This window comes from Trachypithecus francoisi, unplaced genomic scaffold (genome assembly GCF_009764315.1).
Source record: "Trachypithecus francoisi isolate TF-2019V2 unplaced genomic scaffold, Tfra_2.0 Lachesis_group4, whole genome shotgun sequence".
In the NCBI taxonomy this organism is placed as follows: domain Eukaryota; kingdom Metazoa; phylum Chordata; class Mammalia; order Primates; family Cercopithecidae; genus Trachypithecus; species Trachypithecus francoisi.
This window is the reverse complement of record NW_022681469.1, coordinates 140,780,827-140,796,901: the sequence shown is the minus strand read 5'-3', so window position 1 is coordinate 140,796,901 and position 16,075 is coordinate 140,780,827. Positions and strand designations below refer to the sequence as shown.

General features: G+C 39.4%; 1 pseudogene; it reads right to left on the bottom strand.

Annotated features, from left to right (window-relative positions):
* Positions 1 to 2,610: 2,610 nt before the first annotated feature.
* LOC117072236 lies at positions 2,611 to 8,126 on the bottom strand (annotated as a pseudogene).
* Between the last annotated feature and the right edge of the window lie 7,949 nt (positions 8,127 to 16,075).

Here is a 16,075-nt window from a genome sequence, read left to right as displayed (position 1 = left end):
TTTGCTAGGACTGCGGTAACAAATGCTCAGAAACTTCGTGGCTTAAACAACAGAAATATATTCTCTCAAAGTCCTGGAGGTTGGAAGTATGAGATCAGGATGTTGGCAGGGCTGGTTCCTTCTGAGGCTGTGAGGGGTCTGTCCCAGCCCTCTCTCCAGCACCTGGTGGCTGCTGGCCATCCTTGGAGTTCTTCGGCTCATGGCTACACCACTCCAGTCTCTGCCTCCAATTTCACAGGACTCCTACTCTGTAGCTCTGTGTCTCTAACCTCCTTCTCCTTTCTTTTATGAGGACAACATTTACTGATTTCAGGATGATTACATCCCAAGGTCCTTAATTGAATCTGCAAAAGGCTCTATTTCTAAATAAAGTCACATTTATAGGTACTGGGGTTTAGGACTTGGACATGTCTTTTGGGAGACCCTCCTCAACCACTCCACACGTTCTTGGGATGCTTGCATTAATAATAATAGGGATACTACATCAACACTCATATTGCCTGGGAGCTGAACTTGCACTACTTTTCACTCAAGACTCAGAACAAATCAACCCAGTAGGGCTCAGTCAAGTGGATGGAGACAGAGAGGTCAGGGAAGGACAGGAGGGCCCTTTGGCTCAGTTCTTCCCTTCACAAAGGTCCTCCCATTTAAGCCTTTGAGGACATCTTCAAATTTGCCTGCACACAAAAAGCCAGTGACGTAAAATAAAAAACAAGCTGATCAATGGTTATTATAGCCATTTTCAGATCATGTGACCTGCAGGGCTCCGTGAGTTAATATTTGATAAATCCTATAATTTAATTATATTGTGATAAGAACCAGAAATTTTCTTTTTATAGAAAAAATTAAAATAAATTAGCATTCTAACATTATTTCTGAATATTCTATTTCTGTTTTAACTGCGTATGCTTTCTTCTGTTTCTCCTTGTTCTGTTTAAGATAGGCATGGTTCAGGGCTCACTGGGTCTTTGCAAGGCCCTGGGTATGACTTTATTCTCTATTTTATAGCTATAGAAGCAGAGGCTTGGAGGGTTCAATAGTTGAGCAGGACTGCAGGGCTTGAATTCAGTTCTTGCTCACTCCAAAGTAGACAATATGCCACATAGTCCTGTGTCTTGTGTACTCGGGAAGTACTAGAGTATTAGAGAAGGTTTGTCACTGGTCTTTCCAATTAAGGAAGTTTGCACCTAATGCAAACTTGTACAGAGGTTTGAGGAAGCAGACGGGAGGGGGTGAAGTGGAGATGGTGGTTTCAGGGCATGTGGGGCAGGGTCAAAGCCACCGTCCTTCTAGTCCTGGCCAGGTCAGCATCTGCGCACACTGGCCCCAACAGTGGGTTATGGGCTGCTTGTAAATCTGTGGATTGAGGGGTGGAAGGTGAAGGGGGCTGTCAATAGGAGGAACGTTGAGTCCAAGCCAAAGAGAATATTAGGCCCCGGGGATACTTCCCTTCTGGGGGAAGCAGAGTCTCACGTTTAAATACTCAAACATTCTGCATCTGGAGACTGTCACAGTTAAAAGTTCTGGGCTGGGAGATGGCTGGACGAAGGTTGGCCAGGCCTCGGGATGCAAAATCTGGTGTTTAAATGGTCTCACTGGGAAGCCCTCGATTCTGGAAGCCAGGTCAGGAGGACACAGGCTCTCACAGGGCCGGCTCCCTGTCTCACACCCACTCCAATCGGGATCATTTTGTTTTAGACCAGTTCCAGTGAATACCAAGTTCTTCATTGCTTTCTTTGTTAATTCTATTTTATTATTTCCTAACTTGATCTTTTAAGAAATTTCAAATGTTCAGAAAAATTAAATGTATTTTTTTCATAATTGAGACTTTATTTGTTGTGTTGAGGATCAGTATACAGACATTTTAATTTGTACACAATTCTTAACATACACACTGAAAATCTAAAAAGCCATGTATTATAATTTTTTTTAACATCTTCCAGTGACTTTCCAGCTTAACATTTGGAGGCAAATTTTCCTTAAGAGGCTATCATGTACCAGTATCTACACATGTCGGTAGACTGTTTCACATGTCCACCCGTTCACAGTTGAATAGCATATACACTGTCTACTCCAATTTTCAACTTTTACAGCATATTCACAAAGTTACTAGGAAAGCAGGACTACCATGACTGAAGATGTCACAGACTGCACACAATTCTCATAGGGATGACCATGATCAGGGAATGGTTTTCTTAAACAATTCTACAAAAAAACAACATGGGATTAGAAGTAATTTTAAATGTTCAAGACATTAAATGCAGGACTGTGACTCCATATTGCCAGTTAGTATGCTTTGTATTATAGTACAAAAACTAGCCCCCCATCTATGGAATGTTAAGCTGAAACCCGAGACAGCCAGTCTCCCACGATTCCCTATGTCACAATATTTTTCAATTGTACCAAGAAACAACCAACCAGTGGATGATTTAACCTGTTTTAAAAAAGCATTTACACTTAAAAAGTGGGATGAGGTGGAATTCTCTCCTTTTAAAAAAATGTTTCTAATGCTACTAAAAAACTTGCATTTACGAAACAGTTGATAAAAATATTCCTCTGGATTGCACAAAATGGGAGAGTGGGACCTCTGATAAGACATGGTACATGATATTAATCAGACTTGGCTTCTTTCTCTGTGGCTTTATCGAAGGCTAGACTCTTCTCTGTTTTAGTTTCTTCATCTTCTGAAGGTAAATCTTTAATTTCTTGGTCAACCCCTTCTACCTGTTTTCCTGTTGCTCCCCGTTTCCCTTTTGTTTGCACTTTCTTGTCTGAAGATTTATCCTTTCCTGCTATTCCCCCCACGCTGCCCCCCTGCCTTGGCTTTGTTTCCACCTTTTCAGGAGCAGGTTTAGCTGACAACCACACTGATCACCCCTTGGGCTCTACCTTTACTGTCCCTTTGACTGAACTGATTTTCCTTTTGGGTGTCTTTTTTTTTTTTTTTTGAGACGGAGTCTGGCTCTGTCGCCCGGGCTGGAGTGCGGTGGCCGGATCTCAGCTCACTGCAAGCTCCGCCTCCCAGGTTCACACCATTCTCCTGCCTCCGCCTCCCAAGTAGCTGGGACTACAGGCGCCCGCCTCGTCGCCCGGCTAGTTTTTTGTATTCTTTAGTAGAGACGGGGTTTCACCGTATTAGCCAGGATGGTCTCGATCTCCTGACCTTGTGATCCGCCCGTCTCGGCCTCCCAAAGTGCTGGGATTACAGGCTTGAGCCACCGCTCCCGGCCCACCTTTTGGGTGTCTTGATGGCAGGGAGGACACATGCCTGCCTGTTGCCTGTGGACCAAGGTGTGCTGAGAGCCTTCTTTATGCTGGGCTGCTCAGCTGTTGCCCTAATTATTTAATTAAAGCTCCCCCAGCCCAACAGAAGGCCAGTAAACTCTGTGGACATTGAAGGTATGCTGAATCAATCCATCCATTTGGTTGGACTCAGAAGGCTTGCTGAGTTCCTTGCTGAGTTCCTTGCTGCTTCCTCATTTCACGTAAATGAGTGGTAAGTCTACTAGATGGCAAATATCTAATCAATTAAAAAAAAAAAAAGAAACAAAATAAGACAAAAAAAGACCCAGTGTTTGGTAAGAAATAAAAGCTTCCCAGTTTCTCTCTTTCAGCCCCTTGGCTCTTGCATTAATTATTTCTGTGAGGATTATTCCTGTTTTGGAAAGTCTCTCTTTGATCTTGCTTTCTGATGCTTTGAGAGGCTGATAAAATATTTCATCACAAACTGCCTGGGAGGAGCTGATGCGTCTGTGATTTTTCTTAGGTCAATGAATTACACAGCCTGTTTGACCATGTTTAATACCTAATTCTTGCATAGTTTACTCCTGAGCTCAGTGCTTGGAGAAGCAATGAGCTATGGAGGAAGGTTATCTTCAAAGGTGCTATCTGGGTTTTAGAAAGAACAAAACAATAGACACGTCAAGTAAAGTGATGATGTGAAAATTACTGCAATTATCAAAGATAAATACATTTGAATTGGAACACCCTCAAGGACAGCTCATTCTTGGCTCAGTCTTCCCTCCTGTTTTGAATCTCCATCTGCAACTTTGGTAGCTGTCCATAAAGACCAATGAGCATGAGTTGAGGCAGGGATTTGTCTTATTTTTGTTTTTGTGGAGAATGAAGGCATCACATTATTAATTCATAACTCTGAATCAATTAAGGGAGGGGACTTTAAAAAATCACAACTGAATGAGGTTGTGCATGACTTTTGTAGGTGCTTATGACAAAGAATAGACACTTGAGCTTTGTATGTGTTTACAACCAACCCTCTGCTCATTTTGTTCTGTCAAAAGTATCGCTTTTCCCAATCCTGCCTATGTTCCTAGAACCTCCACTACAATTCCTTCTTGATTCTGATCCAAATCAGACAATTAGTCCCCCTCTGAACATAGGAGCACCTGGTTTTTGGTGCACATCACTTTTGATATTGTCAAACTTCTGCTTTGCTGACTCATTCTTCTTCCCCCTCTCTCCCCTCAGCAGCACACACTGTGATTGGGAGTTTCAACTCATTTTATGTGAGTGGTTTGCAGAGATTTCCATTAAGGAAGTGAAAGGAAGAGTCTAAGAGGAAGAAAGCACAGAAACGGAAGGATGGAAAGTGCTAAAAAAAGGGAAGAGATTCTAGGTGATGTTTGTGGGCTGCAGAAGGACAAGGGAGAAAGAATCATCCCTTTAGGATCATATTACAGGATGTCCGCAAAGTGCCTACTGTGTAGATCCAGGTCTCAACAAATGGTGGCCATTACTAATTCTATTCTATTGAATGTAGCAAGGTCAAATATGTAGTTTTAGTTACAGGCAATCCAGAGATCTTGAAAACTGAGTCACCTTGACCAATGTCAGGTAAAATAATATGTAAATGAATCAGTTTGCTACTTTTCATAAAAAGGCTTATGTCCTCCTCCTCCCCAGAATTGTAATATCTATTGTTGGATCTAGGAAAGTTAAAATGTTTAATTATTAAAATAATTACTTGATATATTTCTCTATGCTTGCAAAGATTTCCTATGTAATTAGGTGAGATACCTAGAAGCAGACACACAGATTCTAAAGAACATAACTTTTAAGAAGCTTGACTCATGCTGCCAGTCTGTTCCTCAGAGACGGTAACACCCAGTTCATGATTGGCATGAAATTAACTAATCTTTCCTAGGTGCTCAGGAAACAATTGCATTCTTACTTTACATTTTTAATTTCTACTTAATTCAATTTTTAATGTGTAACTTCCAGCAAAATTAGTTTTTAATTTTTGGTGAACTTCATTTTTAAGTTCTCGTGAGTTTCAATTTATTTACATGTCAAGTATTTATTTATTTATTTTTATTATTTTGTATTTATTCTTTTGTGGCTTTATTTTGAGGGGGTGTATTAGTCTGTTTTCATGCTGCTGATAAAGACATACTCAAGAGGGGGGTAATTTATAAAGAAAAAAGGCTTAACGGACTCACAGTTCCATGTGGCTGGGGAGGCCTCACAATCATGGTGGAAGGGGAAAGGCACGTGTTACGTGGCAGCAGGAAAAGAAAGAATGAATACCAAGTGAAAGAGGTTTCCCCTTATAAAACCATCAGATCTCATGTGACTTATTCACTACCATGAGAACAGTATGGGGGAAACCGTCCCCATGATTCAATTATTTCCCACCAGGTCCCTCCCACAACATGTGGGAATTATAGAAGCTACAATTCAAGATGAGATTTTGGTGGCAACACAGCAAAAGCAGAATTTGTGATCTTACCTATTTTGATCTCTTCATGTATTAAGAATATTAATGTGCTTAATCTATAATATTTGTTGGACATTTTATCACAGTATGCCATACGCATAGAGTTTTGAGTATTTTGGTATTTCTCCACTATTTTTTTTCTTTTTGAGACAAAGTTTTGTTCTTGTTGCCCAGGCTGGAGCGCAATAGTGTGATCTTGGCTTACTGCAACCTCCACCTCCTGGGTTCAAGTAATTCTCTGGCCTCAGCCTCCTGAGTAGCTGGGATTACAGGTGCCCACTACCACATCCAGCTAATTTTTGTATTTTTAGTAGAGATGGGGTTTCCTCATGTTGACCAGGCTGGTCTTGAACTTCTGACCTCAGGTGATCCACCGGCCTTGCCCTCCCAGAGTGCTGGGATTACAGGTGTGAGCCACCACACGGCTTTCACTATTTTTAAATTTGAAAATTTTTCTCTAATCAAACAGTAGATCTATATGCATCCCTATTTTCTTCCAGAACTTCAATTTTATTTATTACTTTCACCTTTTTTGTTAGCTGATTGTTAGAAGTTTTAAATTTATTTACTATTAGTTAACCAAGACTCCCCAAACCTTTACTAAATACTTTCTTTGCTCACCAACTGGTGATATTTTTCTCATCCTGCGTGAAGTTCATTTATATCAGGATCTATTGCTTGACCTCTATAGTATAAATATCTCTGTCTATTCTTATCCAGAATTGTCATATAATAAAAGAGTGATTTAATATCTGGTAGAGTGCCATTATAATATATTTTTAATTGTATACTAATTTATTCTCATCATAAATACTTAAATGATCTTAGCGATTTTTTGATAACCCATGTCCCAAATAATCCCACTGAGCCAGTATTGTGTCCTTATTAGGAATGCTGTTTATTTTCATTTAATGTCTTCATAATTATTGCTGGTATATACTGAAGCTTTTGTTTTCTGTTCTTTTTTTCTAAAGTCTGATCACTATATTTTACTCTTCTAAAACAAGTTTAGTAGTATTATTTGATTGTTTTAGGTATCCAGTCATGTAATCTTATAACCTACAAATAATGACAGTATTATCCATCCTTTTTTAAAAATCTCTTTTGATAGATTTACTTTGATGCCTTGTTAAATTCAATTGTTAAGTTAAACAATATTGATAAAAGCCTTTACCCTTATGATGACCTACCTAATGCACTTTAATTTGTATTTTACTCTATTTTGTTTTAAAATGTTTCCAAATTTTTTAAATTTAAAAGTGTGTTAGCTTACTGCTTGCATGTGATGTGTGAGAATTTATGTTTATAATTTTCAGGACGTTAGAGACTTCCAGCATTTCCATGGCCATATATATATATTTTTTTAAGACTTGACTTAAAGGAAATCATGCATTTTTAATGTGAGAGTGAAGGAGATATAAGAGGTCAGAGGTTAGTCTCCACTCATAGTGATTGGATCTTGTACTCTAGCCTAAGTAGTATTTTTTACATTTAATTTAATTAATTTATTTCTGTCAACACTTGGGGCAGCAGATGGTGCTTTTGATTACAGCAAAGTGAAGGTAGGAAGCAGGACTGCAAAGCAGAAGTTTCACAGACACTCGGAAACTCCGGGAGGGGGACTAGGCCAGTGGTGCTGAAGTGCCATGGCTGGCAGGTCTCTGAGGACCAGTTGAAGGCAGGTATGTTCCCTCCCAGGAGGCTCCCAGGGGCTCAGCATGTCTCTGTTTTCACTGTTTCCGGGGTAGAGGGAAAGGACTGGGGTCCACCCTCATACACCTGGATGGCCAAATGCCAGAGTCTCTGCTTTTAACCTCAGAGCTGCAGATGGATCTCCACTATGCACTTGTGGCTGGATTCCAGCCTCCAAGCACATCTGAGTAACATGAGCCACACACTGAGGCCCTGGCTGGGAAGATGAACAGGAGGCCACGCAGGCCTCCAGGGTCAACCATTTCTACCCCGGAGTGGGAGGATGCACAATTTTCCAAACATGAACAGAGTGTGAACAGTGACCCAAGCTCAAATCCAGATCATCAGATTCCAAAGTGACTGACTGTTCTGTGCTGTGCAGAATGGAAATTATATAGTAATATGCACTCTCTGGAAAATATCAGGAAACGAAGATCACCTGTGTTGTCATGCAAGCCTAAGAGACAGAACCCAAATACAGGCTGGAGAAATGGTAAAAGGCTGCCTAAAGGGGAACAAGAGGCTCCGGAGGCCATACTGGGTCAGATGAGCAGCTTTCAGTCATGTCCTCTACCACAGCCCCCAAAGCCTGCCACAGACCTGCTCCCTGAGGGCACAACGCCAGAGCTAGGGGCACCAGGACATGGCCACCGCGTGGTGTGTTGTCATCAGCACCGCCTTCTTTGCTGCTGCTGGTCATGGCACAGGCTGCCCTTTCTGCCGTCCAGCCCTAGAATCCCTTCAGAGCCTGAGGTTGATTTTTCTAACGCCAGCCTTTCAGTGGGAACTGAGCTCTGCTCCCTAAGGAGAGGAGTCCCAAACAAGCAAGTGGTTAAGATACTGGCATCTGAAAAAGAATGCAAATGTGCATTGCATCATTATAATCTGAAGTTCAGCTTGCTTATCTAACACTTACTTACTGAGGATCTATTCTGTGCCCAGCATGGTGCAGAGGAATATGATCCACGGGGGAGTGTTAATATCGTGTCAACTTGGCCAGGCTGTGGTGCCCACTTGTTTGCTAAAACACTAGTCTAGATGTTGCTATGACAACGTTTTGTAGATGTGATTAACATTTACACTCAGTGGACTTTAAGTGAAGGACATTATCCCCGAATCTGGGGATGGGTCTTATGTAATCAGTTGAAGGCCTTAAAAGCAAAAACTGAAGCCCCCTACCCAAAAAAGTCTCTGTCAAGTCTATAACATAGAAACCCTCCTTGGGTCTGGGTCTCCAGCTTCCTGGCCTGCCCTGGAGATTTCAGATTTGTCAGCCCCCACAATCATATGACCCAGTTCCACAAATTAAATCTCTTTCCCTCTCTCTCTCTCTCTCTTTTTTTTTTTTCTTGAGACGGAATCTTGCTCTGTCGCCAGGCTGGAGTGCAGTGGTGCAATCTCAGCTCACTGCAACCTCCACCTCCCAGGTTCAAGCGATTCTCCTACCTCAGCCTCCTGAGTAGCTGGAACTACAGACGTGCACCACCACGCCCAGCTAATTTTTTTTAGTTTTAGTAGAGATGAGGTTTCACCATGTTAGCCAGGATGGTCTTGATCTCCTGACCTCATGATCTACCTGCCTCGGCCTCCCAAAGACCTGGGATTACAGGCGTGAGGCACCACACCCAGCTCTCCTTTCTCTTTTGTCATATATATGTATGCATATGTATGTGTATATACACGTATGTATCTCCTATTGGTTTTGCTTCTCTGGGGAAACCATAATGACCACTGTCTTCCTGGTAGATGAGAAAATGAAACAGATCACTGTAAAAGCATGCATTATCATAAGTGTTATCAAGGGAAGAAAACAGGGTGTTGCCATGGAGAACAACAGGAGAATACCCCAAGTTAGATATCGTAGTCTGGGCTGACTTCTCAGAAGAGGTGAGTTAGGATGCAGACTTGGAAATGCAGAGATGGCTCTTGAATTAAGAGGGCTAGTAGGAACACAACCAAGGGAATGTACAGAGACACTGAGAGCATCTCAGCTCCCCACTGTCTGGAGGGCATTGAAGAGTGGAAGGGGAAGGACACACATGTTCATGGGAGCCTGCTAAGTACCTCGCTCTGGGGTAAGCCCTGTACATAGAATATGGTTTTTCAAATTTCATCCTTGCCACTTCAGATGGGGATGGTTCTATAATCTCATCTTACGCATAGAGAAACTTGCCCAAAATGTTATAGCCAGTAACTGGCTCAGTTTTGTTTCATTCCAAGACTCAGTTTTGTTTCATTCCAAGACTCTTTTCCCATTGCGGTGTCCAAAGGATGGAGACAATTTAAGATGTTTCTCACGTTTGAAACAGCTGCATGCTTTGCTTACAGTTGAATTGCAACCCATAGATCAGTGATGCTGTAAAAGCATATTTTCTCTGCTGCTTCAAAGTTCTTGGATATCTGAATACGGAATCATTTTCTGCACAAGCCAAGCTAACGTTCATTTTTACATTAGCATGAGTCTGCTGCCGAGAGCGGAGAGAGAAGCAAACACAGAGGCTTGAGGCAGCTCCATGCCAGCGAACACGGGCTGCATATACCAGCCCTGAGGTCACACACTCTCTGCACCTATCTCTATTGTGTGCAGTCTCTGCAGCAACCTCCTAATCTGCCTCTGCACCTCAACCCTTTCCAGCTTACTTCTCTGCTGTTGTCGGAGAGGATTTTTTCTAAGCATGCAAGCTCTTGCTTAAAACACTGCCACAAATTCCTGTCATCAAGATGAGCAAGTCTAAGCTCCTTTCCTTTCTACTTAAGGCTGCTCATAACTGTATCTCAGATGGTTTTGCAAACTGATCCACTATGTTCTACACAGTCTACTTTTCAATCTCACTAAACAACCAGCTCTTTCATAAACACACCCTTTCTCGCGTGACTCCATGAGTTTGCAGTTTCCCATTCACTGGGAATAGATCTCCTCTCTTTTCTTACTACTTCTTTTCTCTACTTTCTTCTCATCTCTTCTTTTTTCTTCTCTACCTAGTAAATCACTTCACTGACTACCATGGACAAAACAGAACCACCACTTTGTCCTTTCTACTCTTTTGGTACAGTACTTTTCATAACGTATTGAAAGTATTACTTTTGTTTGGGGGGGCCTCCAGTTCAGTCCATGGAGCAATGCAGTTCTGTGGACTGAGGAAAGAACATTGTCTTATATTTTTGAGTTTCTGTTTTGTGTTCTACTTTGTGCACCATGAAAGACTCTGGGTTCATCACTTCTCTGGACATTTCATTTTCTTAAACACAAAGCAATGCCTCCAAAGAAAGATTCCCACGGTCTGTAGCGGTTCTGACATTTTGTGACCAGACTGAGTCACCGTTTCCCTCATCACTCTCTCCCTTTTTCATCCACATTTGGGGGATGTATTGTATATTAAAAACACCTTTAGAATCCCTGAGAAAAATGGTAGTTGTAAACCAGATCTCCCAGAAACAGCAAAACATTGGAGCCATCAACACATCATTAACATTTGTTGCTCATGAAAGAGAAAATGCAAAATCTGGTGCTAACTGGCTGATGGCAAAGCGCTGGGGGCTATCACTCAGCATAAAAAAAAAAACCCTATTTGGATTATGTTGACCCAGCTGCCAAAAGATTTCTCCTTATGCACCTGTTGGGTATTATGAGTGAATGGTCTTTTGCCAGTATGGGAGGAAATTGTTTTGATTGTCTTGTTACGTGATGCAGTTTGGAGTCCCCTCTGATTTGGGTCTAGGTGTTGCTCTCATGTTCCCCCAAATACGTGAAAGAAGAGAAGGCTTCATCTCTTGTACCCATGTCCATGGGCTATACACGAATGTTTTTAGTTTAGTTTTGTTTTGTTTTTTAATCTGTTCAGTTTTGCATCATAAGATGATAAAGCCAGAAGGTTCCACATTAGTAACATAGTTTAAACCCTTTATTTTACAGAGGAAGAAAACAAACCCCAAGAGAAAATGTGAAACTCTCTGAATCATATGGTTGCCTGATGTGATAGCTGCTCTCATTACAAACCCAATCATCTCTTCCCAGGGCCAACGCTTTTTCTAGTACCCCATCCTCTCTCTCCTTGGGTTGACATTCAAGAGTTTTCCATAATATAGTTTCAGGATTATGAACAACTATTATGGCTAGAGTGAATGTGGTTACCTGAATCAGTGCGTTGCTGGGTGAGATGATTTTCTGCTCCCTTGGGGTGGGCCTAGGCATGAGTGGAAAGGGGCTATCTGCTTGCAGAGCAGATGTTTCAGCTGTGGTGACTTACAGACAGTTTGGTCAACGGGTAGAAGAGTGGATCTGGCCATCACATTTTAAAGACATTTTTCTAAGTCTCGTTAATAAGTATGCTACATTTATAATTCCAAGAAGGTTGGAATTACATTACATTCCAATACAATACATTTATGATTTCAAGAAGGTTGAAAACATAGACTCCCTCAATTTGAGTGCTTCTATTTTCTGTATCTAGCATATGAGCAAACAATGACTAGGAAAAGTATGATTGCATTTTATTTCTCCCCTGATTTGGCTCGGAGTTGGAACGTGTGTGTGCATGTGTGGGTATGTGTGTGTGTTTTGGGGGGGTTCTGTCTCAATTCAAATATCCTAACTGATTTAGTGACTTTTACCACATTAAAATGGTAATAATAATAAAAAATATATCTACAATTGAAAACTACCTTTCAACATGAGCAGTTTCATGTTTTATGACTTTATCCACTCTAAAATACAATCTTTGCAGTCAACTTTTGCAGACTTAGAGAAAACACAATGACATTACAGGATCTCAGGCAACAGCATAAATTATTTAAATACATATCAACAATCAAGCAAAATAGCTAGAACAATAGGAAGCACTTCACTAATGTCAACAATTCTTTTGGTTTGTTTTGAGAAGGATTTCTCTTCTTGTCTATTTTCCTATGGAAGTTTCAAAGAAAATATAATGGAACTTTTTTAAAAAAACTGTAAGATTTAAGAGATGTGGGATCATTTAAAATTCATATTTAAATTAAATATAATTAAAAATTATGCTCTGAAAATCTTAGCAATTACAACTGAGAGTTTATGTGTTTGAGACAAAGAAGGCACGTAATACACATGAGTTTGAGAAAACGCTTTCTAGAGCACCTTGTGATGTGAGTAGTAGGTACGAAGAGAGTCCATTGTGAATTTTCTCTAGTAGTCAAGCAGGGCTTCCCAAACTTTGGTTGTGCCTGCATTGTTCTCGTGGTGTGAGAAAGCACAGACCTGGGCTTTACCCCTGGATCTCTGACTCAACAGAACTTGTGTTTCTAGCAAACTCCCCTGTGGTGTCCATTCTATTAGTCTGTGGGCCTGTGGGGTGTGTGTGTGTATGTGTGTGTGTGTGTGTGTGTGTGTGTGTGTGTGTATGGGTTTAATTTCAGGTTGAAAATGGACTGAAAAGAAAGACTATAATCATGTAATTTAAAAATGCTTTAAATCTCAATAGATGTGATGATTGTTATGTTGGATATCAGAAGAAGGAATTAAAATTTCTCTCTTTGACAACGTTGCAAACTCCGTATTGCCCCTAAAACTTCACAGAATGAAAAATCTAAAATCAGAAGGTAAAATGCAAAAACAAATGCACAGGTGAGCCTTCAGGGCAAGGGAAATTCTCAGATACCCAAAATGACGAGAAAATTGAATGCAATGGAGAATCAAGTGTACGGATGCTGACTGTTGCCACAGAAGTGTTTTTGATCGCTGGTGACCCTGAGTTTTGGTCCTGGTGATCCCTGGCAATAGACAGTAGTGACTGAACCCTGTGCAGGGAGGGAAGTGAAGGCAGACACTCCGGCATGAAACCAGTACATGTGCCCAGTGGACCAGTGAGACAAAAAGGGCACTCCTGAGGGAAGGGAAAAAATAAGCAAATGTTCACTGAGCATTTGTATGGCAAACCCTACCCTCATATGTTTGGGGCATGACGTCACACTATCTGTTATCCTCAAAAAAACATACAAACAAACCAACTTGATAATGTATTCAAATACTTTCCAGGCTGGGCGCGGTGGCTCATGCCTGTAATTCCAGCACTTTGGGAGGCCGAGGCAGGTGGATCACCTAAGGTTAGGAGTTTGAGACCAGCCTGACCAACACAGGGAAACCCCGTTTCTATAAAAATATGAAAAAATAATTAGCTGGGCGTGGTGGTGCACTCCTGTAATACTAGCTACTTGGGAGATTGAGGCAGGAGAATTGCTTGAACCCCAGAGGCGGAGGTTGCAGTGAGCAGAAATGGCGCCATTGCACTCCAGCCTGAGCAAAAGAGCAAAAACTCTGCCTCAAAAAAAAAAAAAGGAAAAAATGAATACTTTCTATAGAAAGTCAAGTAATAGTACCCTGAAGCAACTATAATCAATAAAGTTTCAATGAAAATGAGTTCACAAATTTACAACAGTGTTTTGAAGCCGATGAGGTAACAAATAACCATGAATTAGATTGAGCAAGAAGAAAAATATAGAATCAGATGTTTAAAAACTTCAGCTATTGGAATATCACATGCAGAAGTTTTTAAAAAGTGCGTTTAATAATTTAAAAGAAATAACAGTGAATTTCAAAGACCTAAATTACTAGAATAAATAGCATGCAAAATTAATCAAAATGCAGCAAGAAGGACAGAAATAAAATTTGAAGACACATGGAAAGACCACTAGACTAATAAGGTGTGTATGTGACAGAGACAGAACAGAGTTTAGGAAGGAAATAATAGAATACTTGGAAGAAGTAACATTTGAAGAGGCAGGATAAAACTTTATTTTCTCAAAATTGATGGAGGGTATTAATTCTTATATTAGAAAAACTTGAGACACTAGACACATTTAAGTAGGAAAACAAAAACAAAAACAAAGACAAAGATGAATTTCCAGAAAAGAGAAAAGATAGGTTATATGTAAACAAAATATAGGCCAACAGCTGACTTTTTCTCAACCACAATAGAAACTAGAAAACTGGAAAATTATCTTCAACGTGCTGAGAATAAATAATTAACAAACTAAAAGTTTAGAGTGAATGGAACTGTTTTTAAAATATTAGAAAAAATAAATGTATTTTTAGACAAATAGCCCTGAGAAATTTATTGCTAAGTCACCTCAAGGAGAACTTTTAAAGAATATGCTTTTCAGGAGAAAATAATCTCCAAAGAAATATCTGAGATAAAAGAAGGGATGGGTAAAGAAAATTGGAAGCTTACAGGTAAGCCTAAATAAGTATTGACAACATAAAATAGTAATTATCATAATGTCTAATTTGCAGAATTATAAAATGACATGAAACTAAAATAATGAGCAAGTATAAGCTGTAAATCCAGAAAGGAATAGTTGCATTAAATGTCTAGACCCTTGTGTTGTTTTGGAAAGACAATAAAAGTTCTCTAAGCAGACTTTGTTGGGTTAAATATGCTTGTTAAAATTTCTAGTATATGCAAACAGAAAAAAAAGTGGATAACTTTCAAAGTTATTATATAGAAATAGAAGAAAGTAGAAAAATTCTAAATAATGTATAAAAGGAATAAAACCAAAACAATTGTTGACAATCACAGGCCAGAAAAATTATAACCTAGCAAGGTAAACATAAATTTAAATTTAAATATAACTGTATTCTCAATAAATGTAAATGACTCAGACTTTCTAGTTGCAGACAAAGATTGTCAGACTGGATTTTAAAAGATGGGGGAGGAGGGAAATGTCATTCAAAAGAGATAATTAGCATAAGAACCAAGTTTGAAAGCAAAATAATGAAGATAGTATCATGAATAAGCACTTAGTAGTCCATAGAAACAGAGCTATCCTGAAACAAATAAAGCCCTAAAATGGTTTGGAGTTTTGTTTACATTATTGAGAAAGGACTGTTGCGTTTACTGTCAAATCCATACATTTCAAATTCAAATAAAATCAAGCTATCAGGCAGTGAAATCTATCTCATTTGAAACTGTGGAAGCAAAACATATCATCTAGAAGTTTGGTAATCTTTTTACTTATGTCACAAGCCTCATTGTTACAGAACCATTGGTGTAAGTTTTGAAATTTTAAAGATTAATAACATACAATAATAGTTTAGATAGATATAAAACATATGCAAAAACTCTATGAAGATATTAATACACCCAACTTAGCAATGTATAAAAAGACATTCTGTCTTGACCAAGTTGTAGTTATTCTGGAGTTGCAAAGTTGCTTATCTTAGAAAATTCCTTTAGTAGAATTTCTTTTTTGAAAAGAATAAAGAAGAAAATCTATGGGCTTATCTCAAAAGATTAAATGAAAGTACTGAAAAATATAATTTTAAGAATTTTTACAAGTCTTATTAATAACAACAAAACTATAAAAGAGTTAAGAGGATAGTTTATAAATATTAGCAAGCCCTGTAGGTATAAAATTATAATTGTATTGAAAGGAATAAAGGAGACCTAATAACTGGAGAGACATGCTTTCTTATGAAGACTCAGTGTTGGAAGGAAGTCAAGTTTTCACAAGTGATTCGTATGGATTCATTAAAATTTCTAAGACATTTTATAAAACTAGATGAAGTGATTCTGATTTTTAAATGGATTCCCAAATAGTAATAAGAGGCAAGAAGTTGTTTTCTCTAAATAAAGCCTTATATTAAAAAAAATAAGGCTAGAAAAAGTGACCCATAAA